The 21,285-nt window shown below is 35.5% G+C and overlaps 1 protein-coding gene across 17 annotated transcripts in view; it reads left to right on the forward strand.

Annotated features, from left to right (window-relative positions):
* The window catches only part of GULP1 (GULP PTB domain containing engulfment adaptor 1), a 306,186-nt gene that overhangs the window by 1,761 nt on the left and 283,140 nt on the right, over nt 1-21,285 (forward strand). The window contains exon 1 of one of the 17 annotated variants that reach the window (XM_045367377.3): nt 515-709. The exons of the other annotated variants lie outside the window; for them this stretch is intronic. The gene's annotated coding sequence lies outside the window, so the exon portion shown is untranslated. Of the gene's footprint in view, nt 1-514; nt 710-21,285 lie in introns of those variants that run through there. 17 annotated transcript variants of the gene reach the window in all.

A 21,285-nucleotide genomic window follows, 5' to 3' on the forward strand; every position in this document is an offset into this window, starting at 1 on the left:
GGAAACAGCAGACAGGCTAAGGTACTGCCCCACTGCATAATTAAAGGTCTCCTTGAGCTGTCCAGGAGTGTTTTCCAAGTTTTTACGACTGACAAGGAAAAAAAAGAGAGGAACCTGGCCGGCAGCCAAACTAGACTGAGCTCAGTAGCTAGGCATGAAAGAGACTGGGGAAGTTGCAGGGGATAATTGGAAAGGGGCTGTCGGTTGTACTTGGGGTTTCAACAAGAGGTTTCTTTTGCAATGAGAATTTTTAGGTGGCTAAGATCAGTCTGTTTGGCAAAAAAATAACCTAAACATAGAGTGCAGTTGGATATGACTGAGGAAATTACAAAAAGGACTCCAGGAGCAAAGTCTGAACTTTCCTTATCAGTGTTGCAGTGGAATAGCTGGGGGCCCGATGCTGTTTGTGCTGATCAGACTTTGCAAATGCCCACACTTTGTTGCTATTTGTCTCCTTGGACGAGATTTGCTGCAACTTCAATTCCTTGACTTTGGCCTTACTTTGTTTTCATAGCAGCAAGAATTGAAGACTTAGGGGTTTGAGCAGATGGTTTTCTACCTAAATTGAATAATTCAATTAGATATTCTCAACCAGCATAGATTTGAGTCATGGAATTAAAGTAGAAAACATATCCAGCATGACTTCTTTGTGCTTGTCAAAAGTGATCCTGATAAACAGATCTTGCTGTTTCATGTGAAGAAGTAGAAGGTGAGATGGTCTCAGTATTTCACACATTTGCCCTTTACTGCTTCCTAATTCCAAACCAGCCAGAAACTCAAAGCCTTCTCAGACTCTTCTTTATGTATTAAAGTTATGTTTCATCTCTCTCTTTTTTTTTTTTTTTCTTCAGAGAAGTGGGTTGTAGGTTTACTATTGTGGGCTTAGGGGTTAAATGGTTGAAAACAAACAAACAAACAAACAAACTCATGTGTTTTATATTTCCTCTGTATTTAAGAGTTTGAGATTGTGAATATTAGCCTGCTGTCTGAGACTTACTTTGTGAATCACACTCAGCCAAATGTTTTCCCTGACTATGATTTCAGTTTTTCCACTTGCAAAGTAAAGAAACTTTCCTTTACATAATTACAAGATTATTGTGAGAGTTAAAGAGATGAAATAATGTTAATAGGCTTTTTGACATAAAGGTCATAGGATTTCTGACTCAGCTGACTCAGTTGAGTTTGTGGGGATAAAATAGGAATCCTTCTATGTTGAATACTCATGTAATAATGACATATCTGGATCTAATTTATAAAAATTACCACTTTTACATTTTAATCATAGCTTTAATTTAATCATAAATTTTAATTTTTGAGGATATAGGGGAGATTTTGTTATGATTAAGGCTGAGTCATTTTCTCAAACAGAAAAGAACAATTAACAAATTCATTTATTTTTATTTCAGTTTATATTTATACACAAGACCAGTTATTATTAAATTGCAGCTTAATTTTACCTTTATGAGAAATTACCAAGTATATTCACAGAACTTGGCTCTCTTCTCAGAAATAATACTTGAGAGGCTGAAATGTATTTGTGATATACAGACAGACTTTCTTTTCTCAATGGCCACAATAATTTTCTTAAGAATTTGGAGGATAGACTTTGGAGCTATTCATTAATAAATCCAGCCAATGTTTGTTGTATGCATATCATGCATCATCAGGCCTCTATTCCCATCAGCACCAAACTTCTCAGCTCTGTGATTTCTGTGCATGTTATTTTACTTCTTTAAACATTTTACCAACATATCATTTATTGTCTATATTTCTGTCTATAATTTATGAACCTTTTCATTGTTGATTCATTATGATAATTGTGAAATATTTACTTTTTAGTGTGCCATGTCAATTAGTAAAATATACTACCTATTTTTATGTTTCATTGTATTGTGCTACAGTCATGGATGTTTAACTTAACTCTTTTTCGGGTGAACAGATCAATTTATTAGAGAAAACAGAATATAGATGAATTGTTTAAAGGATAGTCTTTTGCTAAAATACCTAGTCATAGCTTTTATTTTTAGACTTTATATTATCATTAATAGTGAATCTGTAAAAAGCATGAGTATATGGGATACAGTAGTTGGGTTGAATTTATACTCAAACTTACACTATGGGTATCCTTGAACTGTTCAAGGATATATTAGGGTAATTTTAATAAAAATGTCAAATTTTACCTTTCATTTTAAATTAGAAATTCTTAAAATTCTTATCTCCATTGATGAATGGTAGGTGATTTAAATTTTACTTAGCAAAGTGGTGTATTTGTGATTCAATCCGCGATATTGCAATTTGTTTTCTAAAACCGCTAAAGGATAAAAAAAAAAGTAATTTTATTTCAATATGATAATGAATTCAAAGATAGTTACAGAAGCTAACTGCATAACTACTATGAGCCGTGGTCCTTAAACATATTAGAGGCTGGTGGATCTAATAGTGTTTGCCTTAATGCATTTAGAGATCAGGAAACTTAAACTTTTTTCTATAAGAGTCTAAAATATACTCAGATTAGAAGAGGAAAAAATGGTATAAACTTTGAACAGAGAAATCACTTCACTTTCAAACACTGGGGATATGAAATTGAAATCAGTCCTTTATTTTTAAAGACAATGGCTAAAAGTCATTGTTCCAGAGTAAGACTTAGAAAACAATGCTTATACTGTTTTCAGGCCCTGTTATTTGCTAGTTTTTTGTTTGTTTTATGCTTAAGAAATGTTTTCAGCCACTCTAATGATGCTTACCATGCATGATTAATTGTCATCAGAGGACAGTAAATTGACTCAAATATTGTGTGGGACAATAAGTGTCAATTTTCTGTTTACATTGAAATGGTATAGTTATGGTGAATTTGAATTTAGTTTTGTCTTTCAATATTGTATACTTAAGAATAGTTTTGAAAAGGCTGCCCTGATTTGCACTCGTAATATGAATAAGTAGCTTAACTTTTATAGAAATTGTGATTTTCAGTGTATTTTGTGCTAAGTTGTAAAGATTAATATGGCTTTTTTTTTTTTTTTGAGACGGAGTCTCACTCTGTCGCCCAGGCTGGAGTGCAGTGGCCGGATCTCAGCTCACTGCAAGCTCCGCCTCCCGGGTTCACGCCTTTCTCCTGCCTCAGCCTCCCGAGTAGCTGGGACTACAGGCGCCCGCCACCTCGCCCGGCTAGTTTTTTGTACTTTTTAGTAGAGACGGGGTTTCACCGTGTTAGCCAGGATGGTCTCGATCTCCCGACCTCGTGATCCGCCCGTCTTGGCCTCCCAAAGTGCTGGGATTACAGGCTTGAGCCACCGCGCCCGGCCAATATGGCTTTTTAGAGGAATAACCTTGTATGTATTTTCTAGGATGCAACTAAGAGAGTGCATCTAGATTTCAATACCTGCCTTTATTTCATGTTGGTTTTTTTTTTTTTCGCTATTAACATTATATAAATATACCTATACATCAGATGTATCACATGCCTCCTGATGAAGAAGTTCAGAGTAGACCTTAGAAACTTCCATGTTTTGGGGGACTACTTTCTCTCTGTCTCTCCCTTTATCTCTGTTGTTCTCTCTCTGTCTGTCTCTCCCTCTCTGTCTCCATTTCTTTCTCTCTTTCTATGTGTGCATACTTATGATACATATGTATACTTCGATGTTTCTCTATTAGTGCTATAGTTTTTCTGTAGGGAAAAATAGCTTCAGTTAATTGATATTTTTGAGCCCAATTTTAACAACTAATTAAAAATGTTTCCCACATAAGTATTGCTAGAAATCCTAGAAATCCTTTTTTTTTTTCCTTTTTTCCAAATTCTAGAAGTGTTTTTAGACTTCTATTTATATCTCTGAAGGAAGAGAAAAATAGTTGGCAAGATCTTCTACCTACATTCTTGGTTGTTGTCTCCAATGATGGCATACTCATGGAAGCCTTTTCTACTCTTCTTAAGTAGAACACAAGCACATGTGCAGTTAACTACTGTAAGAGGGTAAATTCACTATTTAGAAGTTAGATACTACTGATAAGTTTAGAAGGTATTGTGAAGTGAGAATTTTATACAAATGTAGTGTTTTCCTGGTATGGTACAGCTTTTTCTTAATATTAGGTGTTACAATTGATGCATTTCTTGAAACTTCATCCACCAGTCCTCCAGGAACATCAAGGATCTTAAACTTTGCCAGAGCTACAAAGGCTGTAGCTTGAAGACTGTGGGCTCAGTCTTCACTCTCCTCTCTTACAGAAATAAAGACAATCATTTAACAGCATATATAATCTACTGACTGAATCATTAATGATTTGCCTGTTTATAGCCATATAATATTTCATGAGATAATAACTATTGTTCTCATTTGATTTATATTTAAATGAGATAATATCAATTTTAAATATAATTTTAGCAAAAATCAAACAGAACATTTGTAGTATGGTAGCAAACATGCAAATTTGGGGTAAAACATTGAAATAAGAGAATAAATGTGATTTTAGCTTCTCAATTTTTTCATAGCCATTTATAACCATCAAGAGATACCAAGTTTTAGGTAAAATTTTAATAGCAAGTAGGTTAATTTACCCAGATTTCAACCTCATGAGTTAAAACATAGGGTTATAAGTACTAATGAGAGTTTTGTTTAAGAAACAGAGTATTTTGTGAAGTGTCTTTAAAGGTCAAAGTATGTGTTATGCTCTGTAATTTATTTTATTTTTGTCTACTTTGAGGAGCTGTGTAGTAATAAAGGACTTTGGTTGATGATCAAACTCTCCTTTTACTCCTTGGTGATGTGTGTTATTATAGTCATAAAGATGTCCAATAACATAAATATTGAACTTTACTAGTAGTGCAAATAAATTCAGAGAAAGTTTGACTAATTAGAAAGAGCAATTGCATAACTGAATTAATTTCAAAGCAATTTATTTCTATGCTGAATATGTTAAGTAAATATAATTAGAGGGTGTTTATGGATTATAGTCTCTCAGAATACAGTTTGAGAGAATTTTTAAGGAGTCACATTTGAGTACACAAATTTTATTTGAAATTATATAAATGCAATCTGAAATGGCAAAAGTCTGTTGGTATTTTGGATTTATAAAATAGCATCATTTTAGAATAACAATGGCTATTGCTTTAAATTTTTATGAATTATTTTTTTCTGTTTTAATGCATCACCATTACTGGATATATAGGAGAAAAACCTTTAAACTTCTTAACATTAAATCAGTAAGATGTCTCATATTGCTAATGTCTTTAATCATTTTAGAGGAAGAACTACTATATTTGTAAAGTCTGAGTTATCATAGGTTTAGTTGATTACATTCATGATCAATTTGGAAGAATAAAATTTCCTAAGTAGCACAGATAAGGTTTTAGAAAACAACATTTTAGACTTCATGTTGTTGGAAGTAAATGCTCAGTGCTGCCAAGTGAATATAGCACTCAGGCAAAAGTTTTCTCAGCAAGGCAATTTACTTCTATAGAAGGGTGTGTCTCGCAGATGGAGCAATGGCGAGAGCACACCAGACAAGGGAGGAGAAAGGGATCTTACTATTAATGCAGCTAATCCCTACTGCTGTGACTTTCCCCTATTGGCTAGGGTTGGACCGCACAGTCTAAGATAATTCTGACTATTTTAAAGAGAGCAGGGGTATGAGCTGGAGTGGAAGGGTGAGTAGTTTTGTGGGAAGTATGGTTATAGAGCAGGTGACTAAGGATGACTAAGGACAAAGCAGGTGACCAAGGATGACTAAGGATAGAGCAAGTGACTAAGGACAGAGCAGGTGACTAAGGACAGAGCAGGCGACTAAGGACAGAGCAAGTGATAGAGGATAGGAGGGGATTGTTTACTGAAACTAGGGACAAGGACATGTAAAGAACGAGGAAGTTAAATTTTAAAATGGAGAACAGGGAAGCTCAACATGCTGACATACTGGTTTTTTGAAGAGGAGTTTACAGTATCCTACAATATAATGAATCTTTCTTTGAGATATGCTTATTCAATGAGATTTCATCTTTATTCAATGATTTTCTGTTCACTTATATACATTTGAAATCTTTCCCCCCTTCTCATTTTGGGAAATATAACTGTGTTTAAACTGTGAATCTGTAAATGAAGAGATTCTGATATGATACAGTTGAATTTAATAAATATTTATCAAATAACACTTGTTCTTTTTGTAGTTGTGTGATTAGCTGGTGACAGAGATCTCCTCTTTTTAACTTAAATAGAACTTGGTATTTCTATATAATTCTGAGGTACAGTGCAGAGGATGTTGAGGAAGGAGGGGTGGGGAAGGGGGGTATTCACAGGGTGAAGGGAAGCAGTGTATGGAAAGAATGTGTGGAGGTGATTCTTACACCAAGTCACAGAGGATGAGGATGAGTTGGGCAGGCATTGAAAAGGGACAGTTTCAGTCAGAGCAGGTGGGGAAGGCAAGAAGGCATGAAGCCATGAATATGGTTTAAGAGAACAACTTGTGGATTTTACAATTATAGAGATGTTCCTCCTTTATGTTTCCATGTTCATGAATAACCATTAGTAATTACATAAAGGAGTTTTAGCTAGATTATTAGTTTTAGCTGAATAATTTTAGCTGGATTATCTTGCAAAACAGCCATCTTGTTTTTATTTCTTTTTCCATTTCTCCAGACCTGATCAGCGTGTAATTGGAATCACAAGGAGTAGGTTGTGCTCTCGATTTCATATTTATATTTAATTTCAGAACATGCAGATTAAAAAAATAGTTTATCTTTTTCACAGCATTAACTATATTGGGAGGAGTTATGATTTGACTGTGCATCTTGTCTTATATTTATTTTTCATATCTAAAGAACAGATATGTTAAATAGTTATCTCCTACTTGGTAATAAGTAACGGTGCCAGTATTAACAATTTTTATGAATAATATTGAAAAAAATATTTTTTTCCTGAACATATGGAAACTTGAGAGTTTTTCTATGCGTCATTGACTTATTTAAGATTATATATTTGGTTATATGGTGTGCATTACTTACTGACCATTGTTGATAAAAAATGTAAATGTTTGCTAAGAAGTTTGGAAAATAAATTTGGAATATATACAAGTATAACAAATTACTATCTTATGAAGGGGACCTATAATTAAAACATATATGACATAATTTAGTTCCCTATATTCCCTTCTTTTTGCTTGGCTTGACCATTCTGTGAGATACACTATTTTAAAATTAGTTTCTTATTGATGTTTGATTTATTTGAAACTAATGATTCAACTTTATTTTTGAAATATATGACAAGAGCAGCCTCTTTAAACGTGTTAATTTAAAATAGTTAATATATAGAGCTTCACATTTATAAATCAGTTTAGTAGGTCTAAACCACCTTGAAGTTCCAGGGATGGGTCTAAGGTAATAGTGTTGTACTTGAAAATTGACAATACCGTCAAGATCACAATAAGAAATAATGGTATTTCAGTCTCTTTCTGGCTTTTGACTTCACTTTGTGTTTTCTGTAATGGTAAGCATCAAGCACCACTGACACTTATTTGCTTCCCTGTCCTGTTGAATGTCCAGGTTCCTGTTTGTTTATTTGTTTATTTATTTATTTATTTATTTTAGAGACAGGGTCTCACTTTGTCACCCAGCCTGGAGTGCACTGGTGCAATCATAGCTCACTGCAGCCTCAAACTCCTGGACTCAAGTGATCCTCCCACTTCAGCCTCCCAAGTAGCTGGAACTATAGGTGCATGCCACCATGCATGGCTAATTTTTAAACTTTTACAATTTCTTGTAGAGACAGGTTCTCACTGTGTTGCCCAGGCTGGTCTAGAACTCCTGGGCTTAAACAATACTCTGGCTTTGACCTGCCAATGTGCTAGGATTACAGGTGTGAGCACTGTACTGGCTCCAAGTTCCCTTTTAATGACACTTAATGACATTGGATTAAACCAAGTGTGATTTGTACCTGAAGTTAACTCTTCTTTCCATTTCTTGCATATCCATTTGCAAGAAGCATGTTTTCACTTTTGAGAGCTATGTCACCTTCCTTGTACTGTGGCATACATTATTGAAATCTATTCCTTATTCTTCTTTTCCCTGGTGTTATTCAAATGTACACTCTTTCCCACATAACTCAGGGGAAATCAATCCGACTCCTAATTCAAGGGAATTTTAGATTAGGTTCAGCTAAAAATCTTAGTGTTTCTATGCCCCTTGGAAATGGTTGTTCCTTGTCCCAGTTATAGTCATATATCACATGTCAGGTGAAATGGGAGGACTAAGGGGAAGTGGGTAGAAAAGATTTAGTTCCACTTAGCAAGTGAACATTGGATGAGAAAGCACATGTTGGCTTTTGATATTTGTCCTATCTGGAATATATGCTTCAAATTGATACAGGGATCATCTTTTGTCACAAGGAGATTCAGCTTGAGGGCAAAACAAATGCCTTAAAATGGCAGAAAAAAAATATAAAAATCTTGGGTACTTGATGGAATCATTCGGTTCTTGACTCCCTACTATATTTCTGGATTTACTGCTGTGTGAGATAATGAATTTCTTTCTTTTTCAAACCCACTTGAATAAAATATTTGGCTACTTAAAATAGTATCCTAATTATAGCCATTATTAAATGGTATCTTAATTTTGTAAGTAAAAGTTTTAGAAGTAGTAATTTAGATTATTGAAGAAACTTTATAGACTACTTGGGTTTTATAAATTTTAGATATGGTTAGTGCTGTTAGTCTATAAAAATTTATTATTCAAATCACCATGCATTAAGTTTTTAATACAGTAGATATGTCAATCATCTTACTAACTAAATTCATTTTTAAATAAATAAATTAAGCAGGAGGTAGAGACTAGCAAAACTAGGAATAATCTAACAGGCTCAGACAATAGATAACTAAATTTAAAAATTTTTGAAATCTAAATTTGTAATCTAATCAGTTCACAAAATTATACCACTATTTATTGGCTGTGTGGTATCTTTAGTGTTTTGGATACATTAAATATACATAAAGAAACATTAAAGCAATTTCAGTGCCTGGTCTGAGTAATTTAAAACTTATACTGTGATGTTAAGACTAATTTGTAACTATTTAAATATAAAAGATAAAGCTGATACAAGTAAAATTTTAAAAAAATGGTAAACTATAGTTCCACTCACAGAGGTATAAAAAAATACAGACATATAGTAAACTTTTAAGTAAGAGCTAGTGACAAAGATTTTCTCCTTGATCAAATCCTGGCCAGGCTCTTGTGCATCCTCTTCTCAACCAGGTCTTGACTTTTGGGCTTCTGTGTTCTAATCTGCATTGCCAAATTTAGCAAGAATTCTGCTAAGTCACTTTGGCCATCCTCAATATTTGACAACTCTATGTCTAATCAGGATCCTCACCCTCCACCATTTCCCAGATGATATCTCATCACCCTGACCTTCATTCAGCAAGAATCTTAACTAATAATTTTTCTTCCACTGTCTTACATCCTGCTATTTGGCCACAAATTTCTACCTTTTCTTGTAGCATTTGAAGTTGAGCCTAATTTTTCTTACTCACTGCAAAACCCCATTGTAGTGGTCCCAACACCTATTATGATGGTCCTGAATAAAGTTTGCCTTCCTGTTCTTTAACAATGTCATGAATCATTTTTTTCAACACTAGTTTTATAAAACTCTAGTTCACTGGAACCATTAGCAATTTAATCTTTTTCTGCTACCAGGTTCTTGACCTGACCCACCCTTTACAATGACTTAGCAGTATGCATATTGGTTTTTGTAATGTGGTCTAATCAAAATAAGGAGATATATCTCTCTTTGTCTTTTTGCCCTGAAGGTGGTAGGAATAACCAAAATCTGAGAATTGACAAGAGCAGGGATGAAATATATTTTGGAGTATTATAGCTCGCTTTAGCTGAAATAGTTAACCAAGTAGTTTAAGCAGGAGGTGGAGGCAAGCAGAACTAGGACTAACCTAATCTGCTGAAAGAATAGGCAAAGTGTCATAATGGGCAGGTTTGCTGGGAATGAGCGATGTGAGAAATGAAAAGCCAGAGGTTGTGTAGGCAGTGCACTTAAAGAGAGTTGGTGAAACTGTAGGTGGGAATGTCACAGATGCTGAAAGCCTGCAGTAAAGCTGTGTGGCAACTGGGTCATTGGTCAAGACTGAGAAAGGCTAATGTATTAGAATTGTTTTCAGTGTGGATGTTAAAAGCATGGAGATTGGGTTGGAGAGAAACGTAGCCAATAACTGGGAAACCTAAAGAAAGTGATAGAGACATTAGAGAAGCAGTTATTGATGGCAACATTTGAAGTAACAAGACCTCCAACATTACTGTGATTGACTTGTGCATATTAGTTTTTTGCATAAGAATGCAATAAACATGCTTGAGATGCTTTCTTTATGAGATCATGACCTTCATTCATGGTAACTAAGGAAGTCACCACACTGGGGAAGCTAGGCAAGGGAGACCAGAGAATACAAAGTGCTGCAATTCTCAGAGGATTACTGTTCTTTTGGAAATGATTGCTTAGAGATTGTCCTGGGGCCCCCCTCTGCCCTTACAGAATAGGAGTACCCTCTGGTGACCTTTTCTTGTTTTAAAAGGGAGCCACATTCTTGTGGGTTTTTGAATGAGAATAAATGCTGCTTGGTATGGAAATTATCATAAAGGAACTCTGCTTATGGAAGAGTTTGGAAATTATAATAGAAAATATAACTTGGCTCACAGCAGATATAAAATGAGGGAGAGAATGTATATCTAGATAATTCAATTTCCAACTCCCACTTGTGCTGAAATAATCAGATAAAGTAAAAATAGCACCCTTCCTTAATTTGTCTCTCTCTATTAAGATCTTCATAGCATCTGTACCCTTTCCCTAATCTATTTTCTTATACCTATGAGTTGACACCAAAATGGATTTTTCGAACAAGAGAGTAAAGATAATAAGAATAGTATTTAGAGTGCTATGTCCTAAGCATCATGCTAAATGTTTTTTACAGTTTACAAATTATAAAGAAACTTGTCTGTCTCCATAGCCAGAAAGCAGTGGAACCAGGGCAATTGGTAGGATGGGAAGTAATGCGTCTCAACCACCGTCCTAGCTGAAAAAGTGTGCCGTTGAATGCCAACTGGACAATTAAGCCAGCTTTGGTAGTTCTCTTTACAAGTGAGAATGTAACACCTTTGAATTACCTGAATTCCTAGATTCCTGGCAGATGCTTGATTCCTTCTTTTTTGTCCCTCTGATGGCACAATGAGCTACTCATTTCCTGCTCTTAGGCATAGCTACTTGTACCTCCTGTATGATAAGACATTTGTTCATTTTATCCTCTTCAGTCAGATAAAGCATAAAAATTAATGCATTGTTTAAGGAAAAACTCTCAAACTATGTTTTTCCTCTGCTCTCATACAACAACAATCAGCACAGAAGACTTCTGTGACCAAATATGTGGTTTTTTCCCCCCATCAATAAACAGTGGACAGCAAATGAGTGTCCTCTAATTCAATTCTGACATTATCTATCTAGAGATAATGTCGGATCCCACACGTTGAGGGCTCATTTCCCAAGACTGCCCCTCATCCCCCTCCAACACTTGTTGGAAGTCCGGGCCTCTGAAACTTCTGACCGACTGACTTCAAGCTGGGGTTCCCATGATTCCCTCTTTGGATTTGATTAATTCACTGAATCGGCTCACAGAATGCAAGGAAACACTCACTTATGTTTACCAGTTTATTATAAAGGATAATAGAAAGGATGCAGATGAAGAGATGCATATAGGGCGAGGTATAGGGACTTACATGCCTTCCCTGGGTGGGCCACCCTCCAAGAACCTCTACATGTTCAGCTATCCAGAAGGATACTCTCTGGACTCTTTTTGGGTTTTGAGGGAGGCTTCATTATATAGGCATGATTGAAAACCGTGTAGAAATGTGACTGGACAAAGCATGTGATCTAAACCCAGAAAGGCCTGTCCGTTCAGACTTTTCTTGGCTCCTCTGTGTATCATTCCTTCCTTTAGGGTATGGGGGAAGACTCTATCTGTAATGAGTGTTTTGATTCACAATCAAATTAGAGTCCTGCTTGGACAGGTAAAGGACGGACAGGAGGTCAGAGAGGTTTCCTGAGGCCTAAAGTGCCCCAGCATTGTAACAAGGACTATGAAAGTTGGGAGACAGGAACTGTGGATGAAAAACAATATATATGGTGATACCACACCCATTGACTATGTTTTGTCTGCATGTTGCTTTGACTTTTGCCTGAGTTGATTTGTCAGGATAGTTAAAATGTTAGGTGAGATAGTTTGATTTCTTCTTTTTTAAAAAAATTTTCAAAATTTATTTTCGAGACAGTCTCGTTCTCTCGCTCAGTCTGAAGTGGAGTGGCGCAGTCTCAGCTCACTGCTGCCTCTGTCTCCTGGGTTCATGTGATTCTCTTGCTTCCGCCTCCTCAGTAGCTGGGATTACAGGCATGTGCCACCACACCTGCCTGATTTTTGTATTTTTAGTAGAGACGGGATTTCACCATGTTGGCCAGGCTGGTGTTGAATTCCTGACCTCAAGTGTTCCGCCTGCCTCAGCCTCCCAAAGTGCTGGGATTATAGGTGTGAGCCACCGTGCCTGGCTTGATTTCTTCTTAATCCCATTTTTCCTCCTTGGTTTTGTCAAATGATAAGTTTTGGGTAAATAAAACCTAAGATATAAAATTACTAATATCAATAGTTTCTAATTGTTCAACATGTACTTTTCACTTAAGTATTTGACAACATTTTTCTTCACTGAGAAGATGTACTAGATAACCTTAGAGAACATTTCAGCCCTTAGGGTAGTCTAAGTTTTAACTTTAAATAGTTTTTTTTTTCTTTTTTTTTCTTTTTTTTTTTTAAGAAACCTAAAACCGATTTCTTAATCAAAATACCATATTCAAAGTTGTCCTAATTTTGGCAGTTGATTTCATCATTTTGTCTTTCTTTGGTAACTTAAACTGTTAGACATTTGATCTCTTGTGGTATTTCTTGCTGGGGTATTATAAAAAGGTTCTCTTGGCAGGGGATTTGACATTCTAGTTGTGAGAGAAGATTTCTTGGTGGAAAGCAATGAGAGTGTGCAGAGAGTGGGTCAAGTGTGTAAGCAGGAGAAGAGAATGTATGGTTTAGCTACAGAATAGGAGACTGAAAATAGAGCTAGAGAATAGGGTAGAAAGAAAAGAGGGACTAAAATTGCTGGAGATGAAGCCAGTGAGTCAGGGAGTCATCTTGTCAGACTTTGCAATCCAAAGTTTGTACTTCATTCTAAGAGCAATTCAAAACCATTTAACAAAGGTTATAATGGAGTTGGTGACAAGATGTCATCATCTGCGTTTTAGAAAGAGCTGAGTTATGTCTGCCAATATGTCTAGGCAAGAGGAGGTGGAAGCCTAGTTTAGAGGGATGACCATAGGAAATGACTTTATCCCAGAAATATTAAAGAGGAAATAATGTTTTGTACTTTTTTGTATATTTGATGACTATCAATAATTGTGGGAGGGAGACAGTAGGATGTAGGCAGGAAAATGGTGTACATCTTGATTCTGAGTTTTCTGGTTTTGGTAACTTGGATGTTTGTACCATTTATCAACAGAATAAATACAACAGAAGCAGAATTATTGAAGGAAAAGAATGATTTTGTAGATGGTCAATAAATGATAGCTAGTATTATTGTGTCGTGAAACTATAATTTTTGGATTGTTGTATTTAAATTTTACAGTAAAATTATATGCTATTTTCATTTTGATGAACAAATATGATATTTTATGAAAATAAATTTATCCACAATGATAAATACAGGTAGAACAACTTCAACATAGTATGTAATTGGTGACTTAGAAAAGATATAAATTAGGATACAGAATTAATTTCTGTTTTGACATAGCTCCATCAAAAAGTTGTATGTTTTCAGAAGAAAATACACACCAGTTTAAAACATTGTATAATTTGAAGTGAGATACATCTCCTTTTTCGAGAATTTTTTTTTTACACAAATAAAATGTAGTAGAAGGAAGTTTATAATTTAAAATATTAATATGAAACAAAATAAGAAAGCCTTAATCCTAAAATTATGTATGAGAAAGCTACTAAGATTTTTAGTTTACATGGGTCAGTAGTTTTCTTTTTAATTGTATAATTAATTTATGCTGCTGAAACACATTTAAGAATACTGAAGTTTAGTATAAAGGAAAAAAGGCTAGTTTCCCTGTTTTGATTTGCATTCTTCTTTATTGTTTAATTATAATTGAGGTCATGTGCCCCACACTGGTTTGTAGACTGAGTTCTTTTCACATGATGTACTGTGATGTACAGCCATTGATTTAGGCGTATGTACTGATATGGGAGCAGGAAGAACTTCAGGAGGAGAATCCTGTGGATCTCATTTCATGAATTCAAATTTGTAGTACTATTAAAGATAAATATGAAATGCTGTGGATTGATAACATCTAAACAGAAAATTAGTAATAAGAGAAACATGAATCATTTGGCAGTGGTTTTTGTCGGAATCAATAGGCCGGCAATTTTTCACCAGTAGACAAGGATGAGTACATTATAAACTGGGTGTCATTGTGCCAGTCCTGCCCCTGGGCTTTATCTCTCACTCAGCACTCTCAAGAGTTGTTTCATTTTTCAGTCCAATAACTATGTTCATGATTACTAAGGCCTACAGTCTGAATCATTTAGGTCTTTTTTTTTTTTTTTTTCCCCCCCGGGTGGCGTGCATTAGCATCCACATGTGTTCAGACTCAACTAATTTGATTATGAGGAGAGACTGTCTGCAACTGTCCTCCTGACATCAGCACCGTCATTAAAGTAACTTAACATCGTGGACAGAATCTATTTTTTAGGTGTGGTATTTTAAATGCATCATTTCCATCAAAGGCTAATGGCAAGCTGCATTCTGCTTTGTAAATTTACATGGGAAAGTCATTACCACAGAAAAATGTTTTAGAAACTAATTCTCCTCAGTATTAAAATGAAAACATTACAAAAAAAGCTTCTGACCATATTTTCCCCAACATTTTTAAAAGGTTAAAATTTGAAAAACAAGTATGTGAGTGCGTGTATGTGTGTGTGTATGAGAGAGAACAAACCCACAAAACAGAAATGCACAAGAGCTTTGTTTTTTGTACCCCCTTTACATCTTATATACTAAACTTCTGCAAGTTCAGACAAAAGATGAAGTGAAGTATATAGTCTGTGAGATGTTATAGAATGTCAAGATGAGTTATTAAAGACTTACTGAGATACAGATAGACCTGGCTCCTTACCAGACATTCCCATGGTGTGTAGCCTTACTCCTGGCTCTATCGCTTGCTAGTAAAGGGTCTTAAGAACTCTTATTTAGCTCTGAGATTATTCAGAGATTATTTAGCTTTTCTAGAATTTTTTCTTGAATGTAAAATCAGGATAATGGCCTGAACCTTGTATGCATCACTGAGAGGTATAAAAGAGAGTATCTGCAATGGTACTTGTACATTTTCATGGAGCTTTTTTGTGTGCTCACTCCCTTAGCCCCAGATTATTAGAGTTTGTGTTTCTCTGTTTAGCTTGGAGAGCAGGCAGCATCAGATTTTCTTGTTTTCCATCTATCAGATCACCATGAAGCTCCTAAAAATCCATTGTTAACATTTATATTGTTACTTTGTTGTTCTTGAAATTGTTCCTTTTCACAGTTTGAATCCAGTGGCATTTGTCTTTTTGATCCTTAATTTTGGGAGATGTAACATCATGAATGATCTCTGTCTTAAGAAGGAATTGGCCAGGCTTGGTGGCTCACACCTGTAATCCCAGCACTTTGGGAAGTTGAGGTGGGCAGGTTGCTTGAGCCAGCAGTTCAAGACCAGTCTGGGCAACATGGTGAAACCCTGTCTCTCCAAAAAATACAAAAAATAGTCTGGCATGGGTATGTGCACCTGTGGTCCCAGGTACTCAGGAGGCTGAGGTGGGAGGACTGCTTGAGCCTGGGAGGTTGAGGCTGCAGTGAGCCAAGATTGCCCCACTGCACTTCATTCTCGGCAACAGAGTGAGACCCTCTCTCAAAATAAATAAATAAACAAGAAGAAATTAAGCTATAGTATGTTGAGATTCCATCTCAATATAAGAAAGAAGCTTCTGATAATGGATCAAGATTGATTATGCAATAATGATGCTCTGTTACTGAACCTTTTTGGAGAAAGGCTGAGTAACTACGGGTCAGGGCTATTGTTGAAGAGTATCCCATAGCTTGTCTGTAGCTTAAGACAGTGAGTGAAAAAAAATTTTAAGTCCAACTGTGATAATTGAAATTTAAATTGAGTGATCAATCTTGTGGAATAATGTTTGTAAAATAAGGGAGAGCCAATAATTGTGTGCTAAGTGGATGAAGACTGCTGGGCTTCCTTCTTTTACTATGCAGACCTTCATTCATTCAACATACTTTTTAAAGCTTATTTTTTGTTATGTGCCAACTACTGTGCTAGATTCCTCCAAGGTATTCTTAATGTCAGAGAAGAGTGGATTTATAAGCTTAATCTGCCTTCTGCAAGTGTACTTCCTTTGAAGTCTTAAATTCGTTAGAATCTGGCCTTCTGCTTCATAAAGTTTGTTTTAAAGTAAACCTACAATGAGGCAATTTCAATCCTCTAGGAATATGGGGTATTAATTTCTGTGACTTCATTTACTCCTAAACTCTGTTACATTTCCTAAGTGTTTATGTGCCTCTGTTAGAGTTCTGTGGCTGTGGACTCTGGGGAACCATTCAAGGTTTTTAAGCAAAATAAAAGGAAGGGAAAAAGAAGAAAGGAACATGATACACTTTGCACTTACAAAACCTCACAGCTTTGAGCAAGACAGAATGAAGAGTTATGAGAATAAAGCAATATAAGTAAATTAGAAAATGTTAAAATAGTCTAGATTAGAGAAGACGAAGACCTGAATCTAAGAAATATCAAGGAGGTTGAAGAAGAATCAATCAGGGTGATGTTTAATTTATATAAATTGTTGGTTGATTGGATGTGAGCATATCAAGAAGAAGAAATAGAATCATGTGTAGATTGCAAGCTTGCTTGATTGACTAGATTGCAGTAAAATTCACCAAAACAAGGAAATATAGGACAAAGAATGTGATTGATTGAAAGAAAAAAGTAAGAATTCCTCTTTGTATTTTTGAGTTTGAGGTGTTTTGGGGATATTCAGGGAGAAGTCCTCTATAGTGAGTTGCATATACCATTTGGAAGTAGGGGGAAATCCTGAGATGGAGATTATTGTCGGTGGCATGAAGTCATACCACTGAGAGCACTGATATTTGAGGAGAATCAGAAAATGAGGAGCCAGTAATAGACACTGAGAAGAAAATCTGAGCCCTTAATTTCAGTACCAGAGGGACATCTTAAACCTCAGAGGAGCAAGCTAATAGGTATCTAAACTAGGATCATTTTGGAAGAGATAGAAAAGAAAGGACTGACTTGAAAAATATTTTAATAGGACTTAACTGTGTTAAAGATGAAATTGTATCTGATATTTGCCAGATATTTCTAGAAATGGTCAGCTTGGCTGGCCAGGACTTTGTGTTCATTTTTGGGTTGCAGCTTTCCATGTCCACACAGTTCCATACCTGAATTTGAACAGAGATTTCAGAGGTCTGGCAAAATGAGTTTCAATCCTTGGTCAAAGGATAAAGAATTTTGGGCCTCTAACTCAAAGAATTATGCCCAGTTCCCCAAATAATATTTTTGCAATTGGTTATTGGTTTCCAGAAATACTTTTTTTTTTTTTTTTTTGAGACAAAGTCTCGCTCTGTTGCCTAGGCTGGAGTGCAATTGTGTGATCTCTGCTCTCTGCAACCTCCACATCCTGGGTTCAAGCGATTCTCTTGCCTCAGCTTCCCGAGGAGCTTGGACTACAGGCACCTGCCAACATGCCCAGCTAATTTTTGTATTTTTAGTAGAGACGGGGTTTCACCATGTTGGCCAGGATGGTCTCTATGTCTTGACCTTGTGATCTGCCCGCCTTGGCCTCCCAAAGGGCTGGGATTACAGGCGTGAGCTACCGCACATTGTGGAGTTACCTTTTCCTTTTTGTGACTTCATCTTGAGCTTTGCTGATTCTGATACCATTTTGAATTTGACCACTCATTTAAAAGAAGTAGAGATACCTAGAAATAAGTATGAGTAGATGTATCCAATTTTAACAAAATTGATTTTCTCAGTTACTGAAAATTATTTACTATAAAGTTATCTTAATATTTAGAAAGCATTTTATGATAAACATTATAAACATGTTTAATATTTATATTTATATATTTATAAATCTAATATTTATATGTATATAATAAAATGTAAATAAATATAACAAATTTAATATTTATATGTATATACTTATACATATAAGTATACATGTATAAGTATATGTACTATAATACTTAGACATGTAATACTTAGACTTATATGTAAGTATAAGTATACACATATATGTACTATAATACTTAGAAGCATTATATATTATAAATATATATACTTTACATATTTATGATATATATTTTATTAATACACATATACCTTGAATACAATTACTACTAAACATTTCTTAAACTGGCTTTTTAACAAAATAATTCTGATGGAAAAATAAAGAATTGAGAAAAATACAGCATCAATATAGACTTCTAATTACACTTGTAGTGAGGTCTTTATAGACAGCTCCTTTAATATGATTCAAAAACACCATACCTAGATTTGCTATTATCTTTCTGTTATGTCATGTCTCTTTATGTTTTTCTTTCAAATACCTAAGTACTTTAGAAAATGTCTAAGGCTTTTTTTTTTTTTTTAATTTCTCCTAAAAAATACCTGGCTACATGTTCAGAATGTGCAGGTTTGTTACACAGATACATGTTTTCCATGGTGGTTTGCTGCACCTATTGACCCATCCTCTAAGTTCCCTCTCCTGATCCCCCACCCACCAACAGGCCCTGGTGTGTGTTGTTTCCTTCTCTATGTCCATGTGTTCTCATTGTTCAGCTCCCACTTATAAATGAGAGCATGTGGTATTTGGTTTTCTGTTCCTGTGTTAGTTTGCTGAGGATGATGGCTTCCAGCTTCATCCATGTCCCTGGAAAGGACATAATCTCGTTCGTTTTTATGGCAACACAGTATTCCATGGTGTATATGTACCACCTTTTCTTTATCCAGTCTATAATTGATGGGCATTTGGTTGGTTCCATGTCTTTGCTGTTATAAATAGTGCTGCAATAAACGTATGTATGCATGTGTCTTTATAATAGAATGATTTATATTCCTTTGAGTAAATACCCAGTAATGGGATTGCTGGGTCAAATGGTATTTCTGGTTCCAGATTCTTGAGGAATCACCATACTGTCTCCCACAATGGTTGAACTAATTTACATTCCCCCCAATGCTGTAAAAGTGTTCCTATTTCTTCACAGCCTTGCCAACATCTATTGTTTCCTGACTTTTTAATAATTGCCATATTATTGGCATGTGCATTTCTCTGATGGTGAGTGATGTTGAGCTTTTTTTCACATGATTGTTCGTTGCTTGAATGTCTTCTTTTGAGAAGTGTCTGTTCATATCCTTCACCCACTTTTTGATGGGGTTGTTTGTTTTTTTCTTGTAAATTTGTTTAAATTCCTTGTAAACTCTGGATATTAGCCCTTTGTTAGATGGGTAGATGGCAAAAATTTTCTCCCATTCTGTAGGTTGCCTGTTCACTCTGATGATAGTTTCTTTTGCTGTGCAGAAGCTCTTTAGTTTAATTAGATCCCATTTGTCAATTTTGGCTTCTGTTGCAATTGCTTTTGACGTTTTTGTCATGAAGTCTTTGTCCATGCCTGTGTCCTGAATGGTATTGCCTAAGTTTTCTCCTAGGGTTTTTATGGTTTGGAGTTTTACATTTAAGTCTTGAATCCATCTTGAGTTAATTTTTGTATCAGGTGTAAGGAAGGGGGCCAGTTTCAGTTTTATGCATATAGCTAGCCAGTTTTGCCAGCACCATTTACTGAATAGGAGATCCCTTACCTGGGCCGGGCACGGTGGCTCAAGCCTGTAATCCCAGCACTTTGGGAGGCCGAGGTGGGTGGATCACGAGGTCAGGAGATCGAGACTATCCTGGCTAACATGGTGAAACCCCGTCTCTACTAAAAATACAAAAAACTAGCCAGGCGAAGTGGCGGGCGCCTGTAGTCCCAGCTACTTGGGAGGCTGAGGCAGGAGAATGGCGTAAACCTGGGAGGTGGAGCTTGCAGTGAGCCGAGATCGCGCTACTGCACTCCAGCCTGGGTGACAGAGCGAGACTCCGTCTCAAAAAAAAAAAAAAAAAAAAAAAAAAAAAAAAGGAGATCCCTTACCTGTTGGTTGTTTTTGTCAGGTTTGTTGAAGATCAGATGGTTGTAGATTTGTGGGGTTACTTCTGAAGTCTCTGTTCTGCTCCATTGGTCTATATGTCTGTTTTGATACCAGTACCTTGCTGTTTTGGTTACTGTAGCCTTGTAGTATAGTTTGAAGTCAGATAGCATAATGCCTTCAGCTTTGCTCTTTTTGCTTAGGATTGTCTTGGCTATATGGGGTGTTCTTTGATTCCATATGAAATTTAAAGTAGTTTTCTCTAATTCTGTGAAGAATGTCAATGGTATTTTGATGGGAATGTCATTGAGTCTATAAATTACTTTGGGCAGAATGGCCATTTTCACAATATTGATTTTTCCTATCCGTGGGGATGGAGTGTTTTGCCTTTTGTTTGCGTCCTCTCTTATTTCCTTGAGAATTGGTATGTAGTTCTCCTTGAAGAGGTCCTTCACATCCCTTGTAAGCTGTATTCCTAGGGAAAATCCCTAAGGCTTTTAATTTTTTTTCTTCTTTTAAATTTTCCTTTTTATGAAAATTTAAAAGGAAATTTAAAGGAAAATTTAAATTTAAAGGAATTTAAAATTTTTAAATTTAAAATTTTTCCTTTAAAATTTAAAGGAAACAAAAAGGAAAATTTAAAAGACAAACCCCAAAGTACATAGAAAAGAATTATAAAGTAACGTAATAAGACTCCATTCTTGGATCTAGTGCTAACATGAAGTCTTAGCATTGTACATAGAGTCATTTTGAGTAATTTTCAGTTGTGGATTCTTTTGAATTTTCTGTATTTTCTATATAGTTCTTGGTACCAACTGGATAGCCTTCAAGTTACTCCATCTGTCTATATAAAATGGAGGTCAGTTTGGTGAGAAAAATCTCTTCACAAAAGTTCCTTAACAAAGTACCAGTAGTACAGTAGGGGAATTGTCTTTCCCTTAAGAATCATTTTTTAAAACTTGAAATGTCAAAGTCA

The sequence above is a fragment of the Macaca fascicularis genome, chromosome 12, assembly GCF_037993035.2.
Source record: "Macaca fascicularis isolate 582-1 chromosome 12, T2T-MFA8v1.1".
Classification (NCBI taxonomy): domain Eukaryota; kingdom Metazoa; phylum Chordata; class Mammalia; order Primates; family Cercopithecidae; genus Macaca; species Macaca fascicularis.